The sequence below is a fragment of the Daphnia pulicaria genome, chromosome 6, assembly GCF_021234035.1.
Source record: "Daphnia pulicaria isolate SC F1-1A chromosome 6, SC_F0-13Bv2, whole genome shotgun sequence".
NCBI classification, from domain to species: Eukaryota; Metazoa; Arthropoda; class Branchiopoda; order Diplostraca; family Daphniidae; genus Daphnia; species Daphnia pulicaria.
In genome coordinates, this window is record NC_060918.1 from 6,993,714 (window position 1) to 7,006,815 (window position 13,102).

Consider the following 13,102-nt stretch of genomic DNA (forward strand, 5'->3'; position numbering starts at 1 on the left):
TCATTTTTGAATGTCAACGGCCATATCACGTAGAACGCACCTGATCTCGTCAGCTCCCAGAAGTTAAGTTACGTCGAGTCCCGTTAGTACTTGGAAGGGTGACCGCTTGGGAATACGGGATGTCGTTGGCGATGAATAGTTTGTTTTCAATAACAAATTTCTTGAAATTTTTTTTCAATCACGATGGTTACCAGTCCAAATTCGTAGATCAAAAATTTCAATGACACAGGGATAGGTTCAATTCATCTATAGGAATGATTCTGGATGAATTCCATTGAGAGTTTTTCAAAGTTTATCGCGTTTTTTTATTCGCGATGATTACCAGTCCGAATTCAATGAACAAACATTTCAATCACTTTGAAGTAATTTTCTATTTATCCATTGGGACTGGGAGGGTAAATTTTCATTTTTGAATGTCAACGGCCATATCACGTAGAACGCACCTGATCTCGTCAGCTCCCAGAAGTTAAGTTACGTCGAGTCCCGTTAGTACTTGGAAGGGTGACCGCTTGGGAATACGGGATGTCGTTGGCGATGAATAGTTTGTTTTCAATAACAAATTTCTTGAAATTTTTTTTCAATCACGATGGTTACCAGTCCAAATTCGTAGATCAAAAATTTCAATGACACAGGGATAGGTTCAATTCATCTATAGGAATGATTCTGGATGAATTCCATTGAGAGTTTTTCAAAGTTTATCGCGTTTTTTTATTCGCGATGGTTACCAGTCCAAATTCTTTGAACAAACATTTCTATCACTTTGAAGTGATTTTCTATTCATCCATTGGAACTGGGAGGGTAAATTTTCATTTTTGAATGTCAACGGCCATATCACGTAGAACGCACCTGATCTCGTTAGCTCCCAGAAGTTAAGTTACGTCGAGTCCCGTTAGTACTTGGAAGGGTGACCGCTTGGGAATACGGGATGTCGTTGGCGATGAATAGTTTGTTTTCAATAACAAATTTCTTGAAATTTTTTTTCAATCACGATGGTTACCAGTCCAAATTCGTAGATCAAAAATTTCAATGACACAGGGATAGGTTCAATTCATCTATAGGAATGATTCTGGATGAATTCCATTGAGAGTTTTTCAAAGTTTATCGCGTTTTTTTATTCGCGATGGTTACCAGTCCAAATTCAATGAACAAACATTTCAATCACTTTGAAGTGATTTTCTATTCATCCATTGGGACTGGGAGGGTAAATTTTCATTTTTGAATGTCAACGGCCATATCACGTAGAACGCACCTGGTCTCGTCAGCTCCCAGAAGTTAAGTTACGTCGAGTCCCGTTAGTACTTGGAAGGGTGACCGCTTGGGAATACGGGATGTCGTTGGCGATGAATAGTTTGTTTTCAATAACAAATTTCTTGAAATTTTTTTTCAATCACGATGGTTACCAGTCCAAATTCGTAGATCAAAAATTTCAATGACACAGGGATAGGTTCAATTCATCTATAGGAATGATTCTGGATGAATTCCATTGAGAGTTTTTCAAAGTTTATCGCGTTTTTTTATTCGCGATGGTTACCAGTCCGAATTCAATGAACAAACATTTCAATCACTTTGAAGTGATTTTCTATTCATCCATTGGGACTGGGAGGGTAAATTTTCATTTTTGAATGTCAACGGCCATATCACGTAGAACGCACCTGATCTCGTCAGCTCCCAGAAGTTAAGTTACGTCGAGTCCCGTTAGTACTTGGAAGGGTGACCGCTTGGGAATACGGGATGTCGTTGGCGATGAATAGTTTGTTTTCAATAACAAATTTCTTGAAATTTTTTTTCAATCACGATGGTTACCAGTCCAAATTCGTAGATCAAAAATTTCAATGACACAGGAGTAGGTTCAATTCATCTATAGGAATGATTCTGGATGAATTCCATTGAGAGTTTTTCAAAGTTTATCGCGTTTTTTTATTCGCGATGGTTACCAGTCCAAATTCTTTGAACAAACATTTCTATCACTTTGAAGTGATTTTCTATTCATCCATTGGAACTGGGAGGGTAAATTTTCATTTTTGAATGTCAACGGCCATATCACGTAGAACGCACCTGATCTCGTTAGCTCCCAGAAGTTAAGTTACGTCGAGTCCCGTTAGTACTTGGAAGGGTGACCGCTTGGGAATACGGGATGTCGTTGGCGATGAATAGTTTGTTTTCAATAACAAATTTCTTGAAATTTTTTTTCAATCACGATGGTTACCAGTCCAAATTCGTAGATCAAAAATTTCAATGACACAGGGATAGGTTCAATTCATCTATAGGAATGATTCTGGATGAATTCCATTGTGAGTTTTTAAAATTTTATCGCGTTTTTTCATTCGCGATGGTTACCAGTCCGAATTCAATGAACAAACATTTCAATCACTTTGAAGTGATTTTCTATTCATCCATTGGGACTGGGAGGGTAAATTTTCATTTTTGAATGTCAACGGCCATATCACGTAGAACGCACCTGATCTCGTCAGCTCCCAGAAGTTAAGTTACGTCGAGTCCCGTTAGTACTTGGAAGGGTGACCGCTTGGGAATACGGGATGTCGTTGGCGATGAATAGTTTGTTTTCAATAACAAATTTCTTGAAATTTTTTTTCAATCACGATGGTTACCAGTCCAAATTCGTAGATCAAAAATTTCAATGACACAGGGATAGGTTCAATTCATCTATAGGAATGATTCTGGATGAATTCCATTGAGAGTTTTTTAAAGTTTATCGCGTTTTTTTATTCGCGATGATTACCAGTCCGAATTCAATGAACAAACATTTCAATCACTTTGAAGTAATTTTCTATTTATCCATTGGGACTGGGAGGGTAAATTTTCATTTTTGAATGTCAACGGCCATATCACGTAGAACGCACCTGATCTCGTTAGCTCCCAGAAGTTAAGTTACGTCGAGTCCCGTTAGTACTTGGAAGGGTGACCGCTTGGGAATACGGAATGTCGTTGGCGATGAATAGTTTGTTTTCAATAACAAATTTCTTGAAATTTTTTTTCAATCACAATGGTTACCAGTCCAAATTCGTAGATCAAACATTTCAATGACACAGGAGTAGGTTCAATTCATCTATAGGAATGATTCTGGATGAATTCCATTGAGAGTTTTTCAAAGTTTATCGCGTTTTTTTATTCGCGATGGTTACCAGTCCAAATTCTTTGAACAAACATTTCTATCACTTTGAAGTGATTTTCTATTCATCCATTGGAACTGGGAGGGTAAATTTTCATTTTTGAATGTCAACGGCCATATCACGTAGAACGCACCTGATCTCGTTAGCTCCCAGAAGTTAAGTTACGTCGAGTCCCGTTAGTACTTGGAAGGGTGACCGCTTGGGAATACGGGATGTCGTTGGCGATGAATAGTTTGTTTTCAATAACAAATTTCTTGAAATTTTTTTTCAATCACGATGGTTACCAGTCCAAATTCGTAGATCAAAAATTTCAATGACACAGGGATAGGTTCAATTCATCTATAGGAATGATTCTGGATGAATTCCATTGTGAGTTTTTAAAATTTTATCGCGTTTTTTCATTCGCGATGGTTACCAGTCCGAATTCAATGAACAAACATTTCAATCACTTTGAAGTGATTTTCTATTCATCCATTGGGACTGGGAGGGTAAATTTTCATTTTTGAATGTCAACGGCCATATCACGTAGAACGCACCTGATCTCGTCAGCTCCCAGAAGTTAAGTTACGTCGAGTCCCGTTAGTACTTGGAAGGGTGACCGCTTGGGAATACGGGATGTCGTTGGCGATGAATAGTTTGTTTTCAATAACAAATTTCTTGAAATTTTTTTTCAATCACGATGGTTACCAGTCCAAATTCGTAGATCAAAAATTTCAATGACACAGGGATAGGTTCAATTCATCTATAGGAATGATTCTGGATGAATTCCATTGAGAGGTTTTCAAAGTTTATCCTGTTTTTTTATTCGCGATGGTTACCAGTCCGAATTCAATGAACAAACATTTCAATCACTTTGAAGTGATTTTCTATTCATCCATTGGGAATGAGAGGGTAAATTTTCATTTTTGAATGTCAACGGCCATATCACGTAGAACGCACCTGGTCTCGTCAGCTCCCAGAAGTTAAGTTACGTCGAGTCCCGTTAGTACTTGGAAGGGTGACCGCTTGGGAATACGGAATGTCGTTGGCGATGAATAGTTTGTTTTCAATAACAAATTTCTTTAAATTTTTTTTCATTCGCGATGGTTACCAGTCCGAATTCAATGAACAAACATTTCAATCACTTTGAAGTGATTTTCTATTCATCCATTGGGACTGGGAGGGTAAATTTTCATTTTTGAATGTCAACGGCCATATCACGTAGAACGCACCTGGTCTCGTCAGCTCCCAGAAGTTAAGTTACGTCGAGTCCCGTTAGCACTTGGAAGGGTGACCGCTTGGGAATACGGAATGTCGTTGGCGATGAATAGTTTGTTTTCAATAACAAATTTCTTGAAATTTTTTTTCAATCACGATGGTTACCAGTCCAAATTCGTAGATCAAAAATTTCAATGACACAGGGATAGGTTCAATTCATCTATAGGAATGATTCTGGATGAATTCCATTGAGAGGTTTTCAAAGTTTATCCTGTTTTTTTATTCGCGATGGTTACCAGTCCGAATTCAATGAACAAACATTTCAATCACTTTGAAGTGATTTTCTATTCATCCATTGGGACTGAGAGGGTAAATTTTCATTTTTGAATGTCAACGGCCATATCACGTAGAACGCACCTGGTCTCGTCAGCTCCCAGAAGTTAAGTTACGTCGAGTCCCGTTAGTACTTGGAAGGGTGACCGCTTGGGAATACGGAATGTCGTTGGCGATGAATAGTTTGTTTTCAATAACAAATTTCTTGAAATTTTTTTTCAATCACGATGGTTACCAGTCCAAATTCGTAGATCAAAAATTTCAATGACACAGGGATAGGTTCAATTCATCTATAGGAATGATTCTGGATGAATTCCATTGAGAGGTTTTCAAAGTTTATCCTGTTTTTTTATTCGCGATGGTTACCAGTCCGAATTCAATGAACAAACATTTCAATCACTTTGAAGTGATTTTCTATTCATCCATTGGGAATGAGAGGGTAAATTTTCATTTTTGAATGTCAACGGCCATATCACGTAGAACGCACCTGGTCTCGTCAGCTCCCAGAAGTTAAGTTACGTCGAGTCCCGTTAGTACTTGGAAGGGTGACCGCTTGGGAATACGGAATGTCGTTGGCGATGAATAGTTTGTTTTCAATAACAAATTTCTTTAAATTTTTTTTCATTCGCGATGGTTACCAGTCCGAATTCAATGAACAAACATTTCAATCACTTTGAAGTGATTTTCTATTCATCCATTGGGACTGGGAGGGTAAATTTTCATTTTTGAATGTCAACGGCCATATCACGTAGAACGCACCTGATCTCGTCAGCTCCCAGAAGTTAAGTTACGTCGAGTCCCGTTAGTACTTGGAAGGGTGACCGCTTGGGAATACGGGATGTCGTTGGCGATGAATAGTTTGTTTTCAATAACAAATTTCTTGAAATTTTTTTTCAATCACGATGGTTACCAGTCCAAATTCGTAGATCAAAAATTTCAATGACACAGGGATAGGTTCAATTCATCTATAGGAATGATTCTGGATGAATTCCATTGAGAGGTTTTCAAAGTTTATCCTGTTTTTTTATTCGCGATGGTTACCAGTCCGAATTCAATGAACAAACATTTCAATCACTTTGAAGTGATTTTCTATTCATCCATTGGGACTGGGAGGGTAAATTTTCATTTTTGAATGTCAACGGCCATATCACGTAGAACGCACCTGATCTCGTCAGCTCCCAGAAGTTAAGTTACGTCGAGTCCCGTTAGTACTTGGAAGGGTGACCGCTTGGGAATACGGGATGTCGTTGGCGATGAATAGTTTGTTTTCAATAACAAATTTCTTGAAATTTTTTTTCAATCACGATGGTTACCAGTCCAAATTCGTAGATCAAAAATTTCAATGACACAGGGATAGGTTCAATTCATCTATAGGAATGATTCTGGATGAATTCCATTGAGAGGTTTTCAAAGTTTATCCTGTTTTTTTATTCGCGATGGTTACCAGTCCGAATTCAATGAACAAACATTTCAATCACTTTGAAGTGATTTTCTATTCATCCATTGGGAATGAGAGGGTAAATTTTCATTTTTGAATGTCAACGGCCATATCACGTAGAACGCACCTGGTCTCGTCAGCTCCCAGAAGTTAAGTTACGTCGAGTCCCGTTAGTACTTGGAAGGGTGACCGCTTGGGAATACGGAATGTCGTTGGCGATGAATAGTTTGTTTTCAATAACAAATTTCTTTAAATTTTTTTTCATTCGCGATGGTTACCAGTCCGAATTCAATGAACAAACATTTCAATCACTTTGAAGTGATTTTCTATTCATCCATTGGGACTGGGAGGGTAAATTTTCATTTTTGAATGTCAACGGCCATATCACGTAGAACGCACCTGGTCTCGTCAGCTCCCAGAAGTTAAGTTACGTCGAGTCCCGTTAGCACTTGGAAGGGTGACCGCTTGGGAATACGGAATGTCGTTGGCGATGAATAGTTTGTTTTCAATAACAAATTTCTTGAAATTTTTTTTCAATCACGATGGTTACCAGTCCAAATTCGTAGATCAAAAATTTCAATGACACAGGGATAGGTTCAATTCATCTATAGGAATGATTCTGGATGAATTCCATTGAGAGGTTTTCAAAGTTTATCCTGTTTTTTTATTCGCGATGGTTACCAGTCCGAATTCAATGAACAAACATTTCAATCACTTTGAAGTGATTTTCTATTCATCCATTGGGACTGAGAGGGTAAATTTTCATTTTTGAATGTCAACGGCCATATCACGTAGAACGCACCTGGTCTCGTCAGCTCCCAGAAGTTAAGTTACGTCGAGTCCCGTTAGTACTTGGAAGGGTGACCGCTTGGGAATACGGAATGTCGTTGGCGATGAATAGTTTGTTTTCAATAACAAATTTCTTTAAATTTTTTTTCATTCGCGATGGTTACCAGTCCAAATTCAATGAACAAACATTTCAATCACTTTGAAGTGATTTTCTATTCATCCATTGGGACTGGGAGGGTAAATTTTCATTTTTGAATGTCAACGGCCATATCACGTAGAACGCACCTGGTCTCGTCAGCTCCCAGAAGTTAAGTTACGTCGAGTCCCGTTAGTACTTGGAAATGTGACCGCTTGGGAATACGGAATGTCGTTGGCGATGAATAGTTTGTTTTCAATAACAAATTTCTTGAAATTTTTTTTCAATCACGATGGTTACCAGTCCAAATTCGTAGATCAAAAATTTCAATGACACAGGGATGGGTTCAATTCATCTATAGGAATGATTCTGGATGAATTCCATTGAGAGTTTTTCAAAGTTTATCGCGTTTTTTTAATCGCGATGATTCCCAGTCCGAATTCAATGAACAAACATTCCAATCACTTTGAAGTAATTTTCTATTCATCCATTGGGACTGGGAGGGTAAATTTTCATTTTTGAATGTCAACGGCCATATCACGTAGAACGCACCTGGTCTCGTCAGCTCCCAGAAGTTAAGTTACGTCGAGTCCCGTTAGTACTTGGAAGGGTGACCGCTTGGGAATACGGGATGTCGTTGGCGATGAATAGTTTGTTTTCAATAACAAATTTCTTGAAATTTTTTTTCAATCACGATGGTTACCAGTCCAAATTCGTCGATCAAAAATTTCAATGACACAGGGATAGGTTCAATTCATCTATAGGAATGATTCTGGATGAATTCCATTGAGAGTTTTTCAAAGTTTATCGCGTTTTTTTATTCGCGATGGTTACCAGTCCAAATTCAATGAACAAACATTTCAATCACTTTGAAGTGATTTTCTATTCATCCATTTGGACTGGGAGGGTAAATTTTCATTTTTGAATGTCAACGGCCATATCACGTAGAACTTACCTGGTCTCGTCAGCTCCCAGAAGTTAAGTTACGTCGAGTCCCGTTAGTACTTGGAAGGGTGACCGCTTGGGAATACGGAATGTCGTTGGCGATGAATAGTTTGTTTTCAATAACAAATTTCTTGAAATTTTTTTTTCAATCACGATGGTTACCAGTCCAAATTCGTCGATCAAAAATTTCAATGACACAGGGATAGGTTCAATTCATCTATAGGAATGATTCTGGATGAATTCCATTGAGAGTTTTTCAAAGTTTATCGCGTTTTTTTATTCGCGATGGTTACCAGTCCGAATTCAATGAACAAACATTTCAATCACTTTGAAGTGATTTTCTATTCATCCATTGGGACTGGGAGGGTAAATTTTCATTTTTGAATGTCAACGGCCATATCACGTAGAACGCACCTGGTCTCGTCAGCTCCCAGAAGTTAAGTTACGTCGAGTCCCGTTAGTACTTGGAAGGATGACCGCTTGGGAATACGGAATGTCGTTGGCGATGAATAGTTTGTTTTCAATAACAAATTTCTTGAAATTTTTTTTCAATCACGATGGTTACCAGTCCAAATTCGTAGATCAAAAATTTCAATGACACAGGGATGGGTTCAATTCATCTATAGGAATGATTCTGGATGAATTCCATTGAGAGTTTTTCAAAGTTTATCGCGTTTTTTTAATCGCGATGATTCCCAGTCCGAATTCAATGAACAAACATTCCAATCACTTTGAAGTAATTTTCTATTCATCCATTGGGACTGGGAGGGTAAATTTTCATTTTTGAATGTCAACGGCCATATCACGTAGAACGCACCTGGTCTCGTCAGCTCCCAGAAGTTAAGTTACGTCGAGTCCCGTTAGTACTTGGAAGGGTGACCGCTTGGGAATACGGGATGTCGTTGGCGATGAATAGTTTGTTTTCAATAACAAATTTCTTGAAATTTTTTTTCAATCACGATGGTTACCAGTCCAAATTCGTCGATCAAAAATTTCAATGACACAGGGATAGGTTCAATTCATCTATAGGAATGATTCTGGATGAATTCCATTGAGAGTTTTTCAAAGTTTATCGCGTTTTTTTAATCGCGATGATTCCCAGTCCGAATTCAATGAACAAACATTTCTATCACTTTGAAGTGATTTTCTATTCATCCATTGGGACTGGGAGGGTAAATTTTCATTTTTGAATGTCAACGGCCATATCACGTAGAACGCACCTGGTCTCGTCAGCTCCCAGAAGTTAAGTAACGTCGAGTCCCGTTAGCACTTGGAAGGGTGACCGCTTGGGAATACGGAATGTCGTTGGCGATGAATAGTTTGTTTTCAATAACAAATTTCTTGAAATTTTTTTTCAATCACGATGGTTACCAGTCCAAATTCGTAGATCAAAAATTTCAATGACACAGGGATGGGTTCAATTCATCTATAGGAATGATTCTGGATGAATTCCATTGAGAGTTTTTCAAAGTTTATCGCGTTTTTTTAATCGCGATGATTCCCAGTCCGAATTCAATGAACAAACATTCCAATCACTTTGAAGTAATTTTCTATTCATCCATTGGGACTGGGAGGGTAAATTTTCATTTTTGAATGTCAACGGCCATATCACGTAGAACGCACCTGGTCTCGTCAACTCCCAGAAGTTAAGTTACGTCGAGTCCCGTTAGTACTTGGAAGGGTGACCGCTTGGGAATACGGGATGTCGTTGGCGATGAATAGTTTGTTTTCAATAACAAATTTCTTGAAATTTTTTTTCAATCACGATGGTTACCAGTCCAAATTCGTAGATCAAAAATTTCAATGACACAGGGATAGGTTCAATTCATCTATAGGAATGATTCTGGATGAATTCCATTGAGAGTCTTTCAAATTTTATCGCGTTTTTTCATTCGCGATGGTTACCAGTCCGAATTCAATGAACAAACATTTCAATCACTTTGAAGTGATTTTCTATTCATCCATTTGGACTGGGAGGGTAAATTTTCATTTTTGAATGTCAACGGCCATATCACGTAGAACGTACCTGGTCTCGTCAGCTCCCAGAAGTTAAGTTACGTCGAGTCCCGTTAGTACTTGGAAGGGTGACCGCTTGGGAATACGGAATGTCGTTGGCGATGAATAGTTTGTTTTCAATAACAAATTTCTTGAAATTTTTTTTCAATCACAATGGTTACCAGTCCAAATTCGTAGATCAAACATTTCAATGACACAGGGATAGGTTCAATTCATCTATAGGAATGATTCTGGATGAATTCCATTGAGAGTTTTTCAAAGTTTATCGCGTTTTTTTATTCGCGATGGTTACCAGTCCGAATTCAATGAACAAACATTTCTATCACTTTGAAGTGATTTTCTATTCATCCATTGGGACTGGGAGGGTAAATTTTCATTTTTGAATGTCAACGGCCATATCACGTAGAACGCACCTGGTCTCGTCAGCTCCCAGAAGTTAAGTTACGTCGAGTCCCGTTAGCACTTGGAAGGGTGACCGCTTGGGAATACGGAATGTCGTTGGCGATGAATAGTTTGTTTTCAATAACAAATTTCTTGAAATTTTTTTTCAATCACGATGGTTACCAGTCCAAATTCGTAGATCAAAAATTTCAATGACACAGGGATGGGTTCAATTCATCTATAGGAATGATTCTGGATGAATTCCATTGAGAGTTTTTCAAAGTTTATCGCGTTTTTTTAATCGCGATGATTCCCAGTCCGAATTCAATGAACAAACATTCCAATCACTTTGAAGTAATTTTCTATTCATCCATTGGGACTGGGAGGGTAAATTTTCATTTTTGAATGTCAACGGCCATATCACGTAGAACGCACCTGGTCTCGTCAGCTCCCAGAAGTTAAGTTACGTCGAGTCCCGTTAGTACTTGGAAGGGTGACCGCTTGGGAATACGGGATGTCGTTGGCGATGAATAGTTTGTTTTCAATAACAAATTTCTTGAAATTTTTTTTCAATCACGATGGTTACCAGTCCAAATTCGTCGATCAAAAATTTCAATGACACAGGGATAGGTTCAATTCATCTATAGGAATGATTCTGGATGAATTCCATTGAGAGTTTTTCAAAGTTTATCGCGTTTTTTTATTCGCGATGGTTACCAGTCCAAATTCAATGAACAAACATTTCAATCACTTTGAAGTGATTTTCTATTCATCCATTTGGACTGGGAGGGTAAATTTTCATTTTTGAATGTCAACGGCCATATCACGTAGAACGTACCTGGTCTCGTCAGCTCCCAGAAGTTAAGTTACGTCGAGTCCCGTTAGTACTTGGAAGGGTGACCGCTTGGGAATACGGAATGTCGTTGGCGATGAATAGTTTGTTTTCAATAACAAATTTCTTGAAATTTTTTTTCAATCACAATGGTTACCAGTCCAAATTCGTAGATCAAACATTTCAATGACACAGGGATAGGTTCAATTCATCTATAGGAATGATTCTGGATGAATTCCATTGAGAGTTTTTCAAAGTTTATCGCGTTTTTTTAATCGCGATGATTCCCAGTCCGAATTCAATGAACAAACATTCCAATCACTTTGAAGTAATTTTCTATTCATCCATTGGGACTGGGAGGGTAAATTTTCATTTTTGAATGTCAACGGCCATATCACGTAGAACGCACCTGGTCTCGTCAGCTCCCAGAAGTTAAGTTACGTCGAGTCCCGTTAGTACTTGGAAGGGTGACCGCTTGGGAATACGGGATGTCGTTGGCGATGAATAGTTTGTTTTCAATAACAAATTTCTTGAAATTTTTTTTCAATCACGATGGTTACCAGTCCAAATTCGTCGATCAAAAATTTCAATGACACAGGGATAGGTTCAATTCATCTATAGGAATGATTCTGGATGAATTCCATTGAGAGTTTTTCAAAGTTTATCGCGTTTTTTTATTCGCGATGGTTACCAGTCCAAATTCAATGAACAAACATTTCAATCACTTTGAAGTGATTTTCTATTCATCCATTTGGACTGGGAGGGTAAATTTTCATTTTTGAATGTCAACGGCCATATAAAGTAGAACGTACCTGGTCTCGTCAGCTCCCAGAAGTTAAGTTACGTCGAGTCCCGTTAGTACTTGGAAGGGTGACCGCTTGGGAATACGGAATGTCGTTGGCGATGAATAGTTTGTTTTCAATAACAAATTTCTTGAAATTTTTTTTCAATCACAATGGTTACCAGTCCAAATTCGTAGATCAAACATTTCAATGACACAGGGATAGGTTCAATTCATCTATAGGAATGATTCTGGATGAATTCCATTGAGAGTTTTTCAAAGTTTATCGCGTTTTTTTATTCGCGATGGTTACCAGTCCAAATTCTTTGAACAAACATTTCTATCACTTTGAAGTGATTTTCTATTCATCCATTGGGACTGGGAGGGTAAATTTTCATTTTTGAATGTAAACGGCCATATCACATAGAACGCACCTGGTCTCGTCAGCTCCCAGAAGTTAAGTTACGTCGAGTCCCGTTAGCACTTGGAAGGGTGACCGCTTGGGAATACGGAATGTCGTTGGCGATGAATAGTTTGTTTTCAATAACAAATTTCTTGAAATTTTTTTTTCAATCACGATGGTTACCAGTCCAAATTCGTAGATCAAAAATTTCAATGACACAGGGATGGGTTCAATTCATCTATAGGAATGATTCTGGATGAATTCCATTGAGAGTTTTTCAAAGTTTATCGCGTTTTTTTAATCGCGATGATTCCCAGTCCGAATTCAATGAACAAACATTCCAATCACTTTGAAGTAATTTTCTATTCATCCATTGGGACTGGGAGGGTAAATTTTCATTTTTGAATGTCAACGGCCATATCACGTAGAACGCACCTGGTCTCGTCAGCTCCCAGAAGTTAAGTTACGTCGAGTCCCGTTAGTACTTGGAAGGGTGACCGCTTGGGAATACGGAATGTCGTTGGCGATGAATAGTTTGTTTTCAATAACAAATTTCTTGAAATTTTTTTTCAATCACAATGGTTACCAGTCCAAATTCGTAGATCAAACATTTCAATGACACAGGGATAGGTTCAATTCATCTATAGGAATGATTCTGGATGAATTCCATTGAGAGTTTTTCAAAGTTTATCGCGTTTTTTTAATCGCGATGATTCCCAG

General features: G+C 38.2%; 34 pseudogenes; all 34 read left to right on the forward strand.

Moving 5' to 3' along the window:
* The first annotated feature begins 12 nt into the window (after positions 1–12).
* On the forward strand, positions 13–131 carry LOC124344869 (annotated as a pseudogene).
* Positions 132–415: 284 nt separating this feature from the next.
* On the forward strand, positions 416–534 carry LOC124344870 (annotated as a pseudogene).
* Positions 535–818: 284 nt separating this feature from the next.
* On the forward strand, positions 819–937 carry LOC124345290 (annotated as a pseudogene).
* A 284-nt stretch (positions 938–1,221) lies between these two features.
* On the forward strand, positions 1,222–1,340 carry LOC124346407 (annotated as a pseudogene).
* A 284-nt stretch (positions 1,341–1,624) lies between these two features.
* Positions 1,625–1,743, forward strand: LOC124344871 (annotated as a pseudogene).
* Positions 1,744–2,027: 284 nt separating this feature from the next.
* Positions 2,028–2,146, forward strand: LOC124345291 (annotated as a pseudogene).
* A 284-nt stretch (positions 2,147–2,430) lies between these two features.
* On the forward strand, positions 2,431–2,549 carry LOC124344873 (annotated as a pseudogene).
* Positions 2,550–2,833: 284 nt separating this feature from the next.
* Positions 2,834–2,952, forward strand: LOC124345822 (annotated as a pseudogene).
* Positions 2,953–3,236: 284 nt separating this feature from the next.
* LOC124345292 lies at positions 3,237–3,355 on the forward strand (annotated as a pseudogene).
* A 284-nt stretch (positions 3,356–3,639) lies between these two features.
* Positions 3,640–3,758, forward strand: LOC124344875 (annotated as a pseudogene).
* A 284-nt stretch (positions 3,759–4,042) lies between these two features.
* LOC124344993 lies at positions 4,043–4,161 on the forward strand (annotated as a pseudogene).
* A 153-nt stretch (positions 4,162–4,314) lies between these two features.
* Positions 4,315–4,433, forward strand: LOC124345858 (annotated as a pseudogene).
* A 284-nt stretch (positions 4,434–4,717) lies between these two features.
* Positions 4,718–4,836, forward strand: LOC124344994 (annotated as a pseudogene).
* Positions 4,837–5,120: 284 nt separating this feature from the next.
* LOC124344995 lies at positions 5,121–5,239 on the forward strand (annotated as a pseudogene).
* Positions 5,240–5,392: 153 nt separating this feature from the next.
* LOC124344876 lies at positions 5,393–5,511 on the forward strand (annotated as a pseudogene).
* Positions 5,512–5,795: 284 nt separating this feature from the next.
* On the forward strand, positions 5,796–5,914 carry LOC124344877 (annotated as a pseudogene).
* A 284-nt stretch (positions 5,915–6,198) lies between these two features.
* On the forward strand, positions 6,199–6,317 carry LOC124344996 (annotated as a pseudogene).
* A 153-nt stretch (positions 6,318–6,470) lies between these two features.
* LOC124345859 lies at positions 6,471–6,589 on the forward strand (annotated as a pseudogene).
* A 284-nt stretch (positions 6,590–6,873) lies between these two features.
* On the forward strand, positions 6,874–6,992 carry LOC124344998 (annotated as a pseudogene).
* A 153-nt stretch (positions 6,993–7,145) lies between these two features.
* Positions 7,146–7,264, forward strand: LOC124346012 (annotated as a pseudogene).
* A 284-nt stretch (positions 7,265–7,548) lies between these two features.
* LOC124346408 lies at positions 7,549–7,667 on the forward strand (annotated as a pseudogene).
* Positions 7,668–7,951: 284 nt separating this feature from the next.
* LOC124345783 lies at positions 7,952–8,070 on the forward strand (annotated as a pseudogene).
* Positions 8,071–8,355: 285 nt separating this feature from the next.
* Positions 8,356–8,474, forward strand: LOC124345643 (annotated as a pseudogene).
* Positions 8,475–8,758: 284 nt separating this feature from the next.
* LOC124346409 lies at positions 8,759–8,877 on the forward strand (annotated as a pseudogene).
* Positions 8,878–9,161: 284 nt separating this feature from the next.
* LOC124345969 lies at positions 9,162–9,280 on the forward strand (annotated as a pseudogene).
* Positions 9,281–9,564: 284 nt separating this feature from the next.
* Positions 9,565–9,683, forward strand: LOC124345251 (annotated as a pseudogene).
* Positions 9,684–9,967: 284 nt separating this feature from the next.
* LOC124345508 lies at positions 9,968–10,086 on the forward strand (annotated as a pseudogene).
* Positions 10,087–10,370: 284 nt separating this feature from the next.
* LOC124345861 lies at positions 10,371–10,489 on the forward strand (annotated as a pseudogene).
* A 284-nt stretch (positions 10,490–10,773) lies between these two features.
* Positions 10,774–10,892, forward strand: LOC124346411 (annotated as a pseudogene).
* A 284-nt stretch (positions 10,893–11,176) lies between these two features.
* LOC124345510 lies at positions 11,177–11,295 on the forward strand (annotated as a pseudogene).
* A 284-nt stretch (positions 11,296–11,579) lies between these two features.
* LOC124346412 lies at positions 11,580–11,698 on the forward strand (annotated as a pseudogene).
* A 284-nt stretch (positions 11,699–11,982) lies between these two features.
* On the forward strand, positions 11,983–12,101 carry LOC124346133 (annotated as a pseudogene).
* Positions 12,102–12,385: 284 nt separating this feature from the next.
* LOC124346147 lies at positions 12,386–12,504 on the forward strand (annotated as a pseudogene).
* Positions 12,505–12,789: 285 nt separating this feature from the next.
* LOC124344999 lies at positions 12,790–12,908 on the forward strand (annotated as a pseudogene).
* Positions 12,909–13,102: the final 194 nt, after the last annotated feature.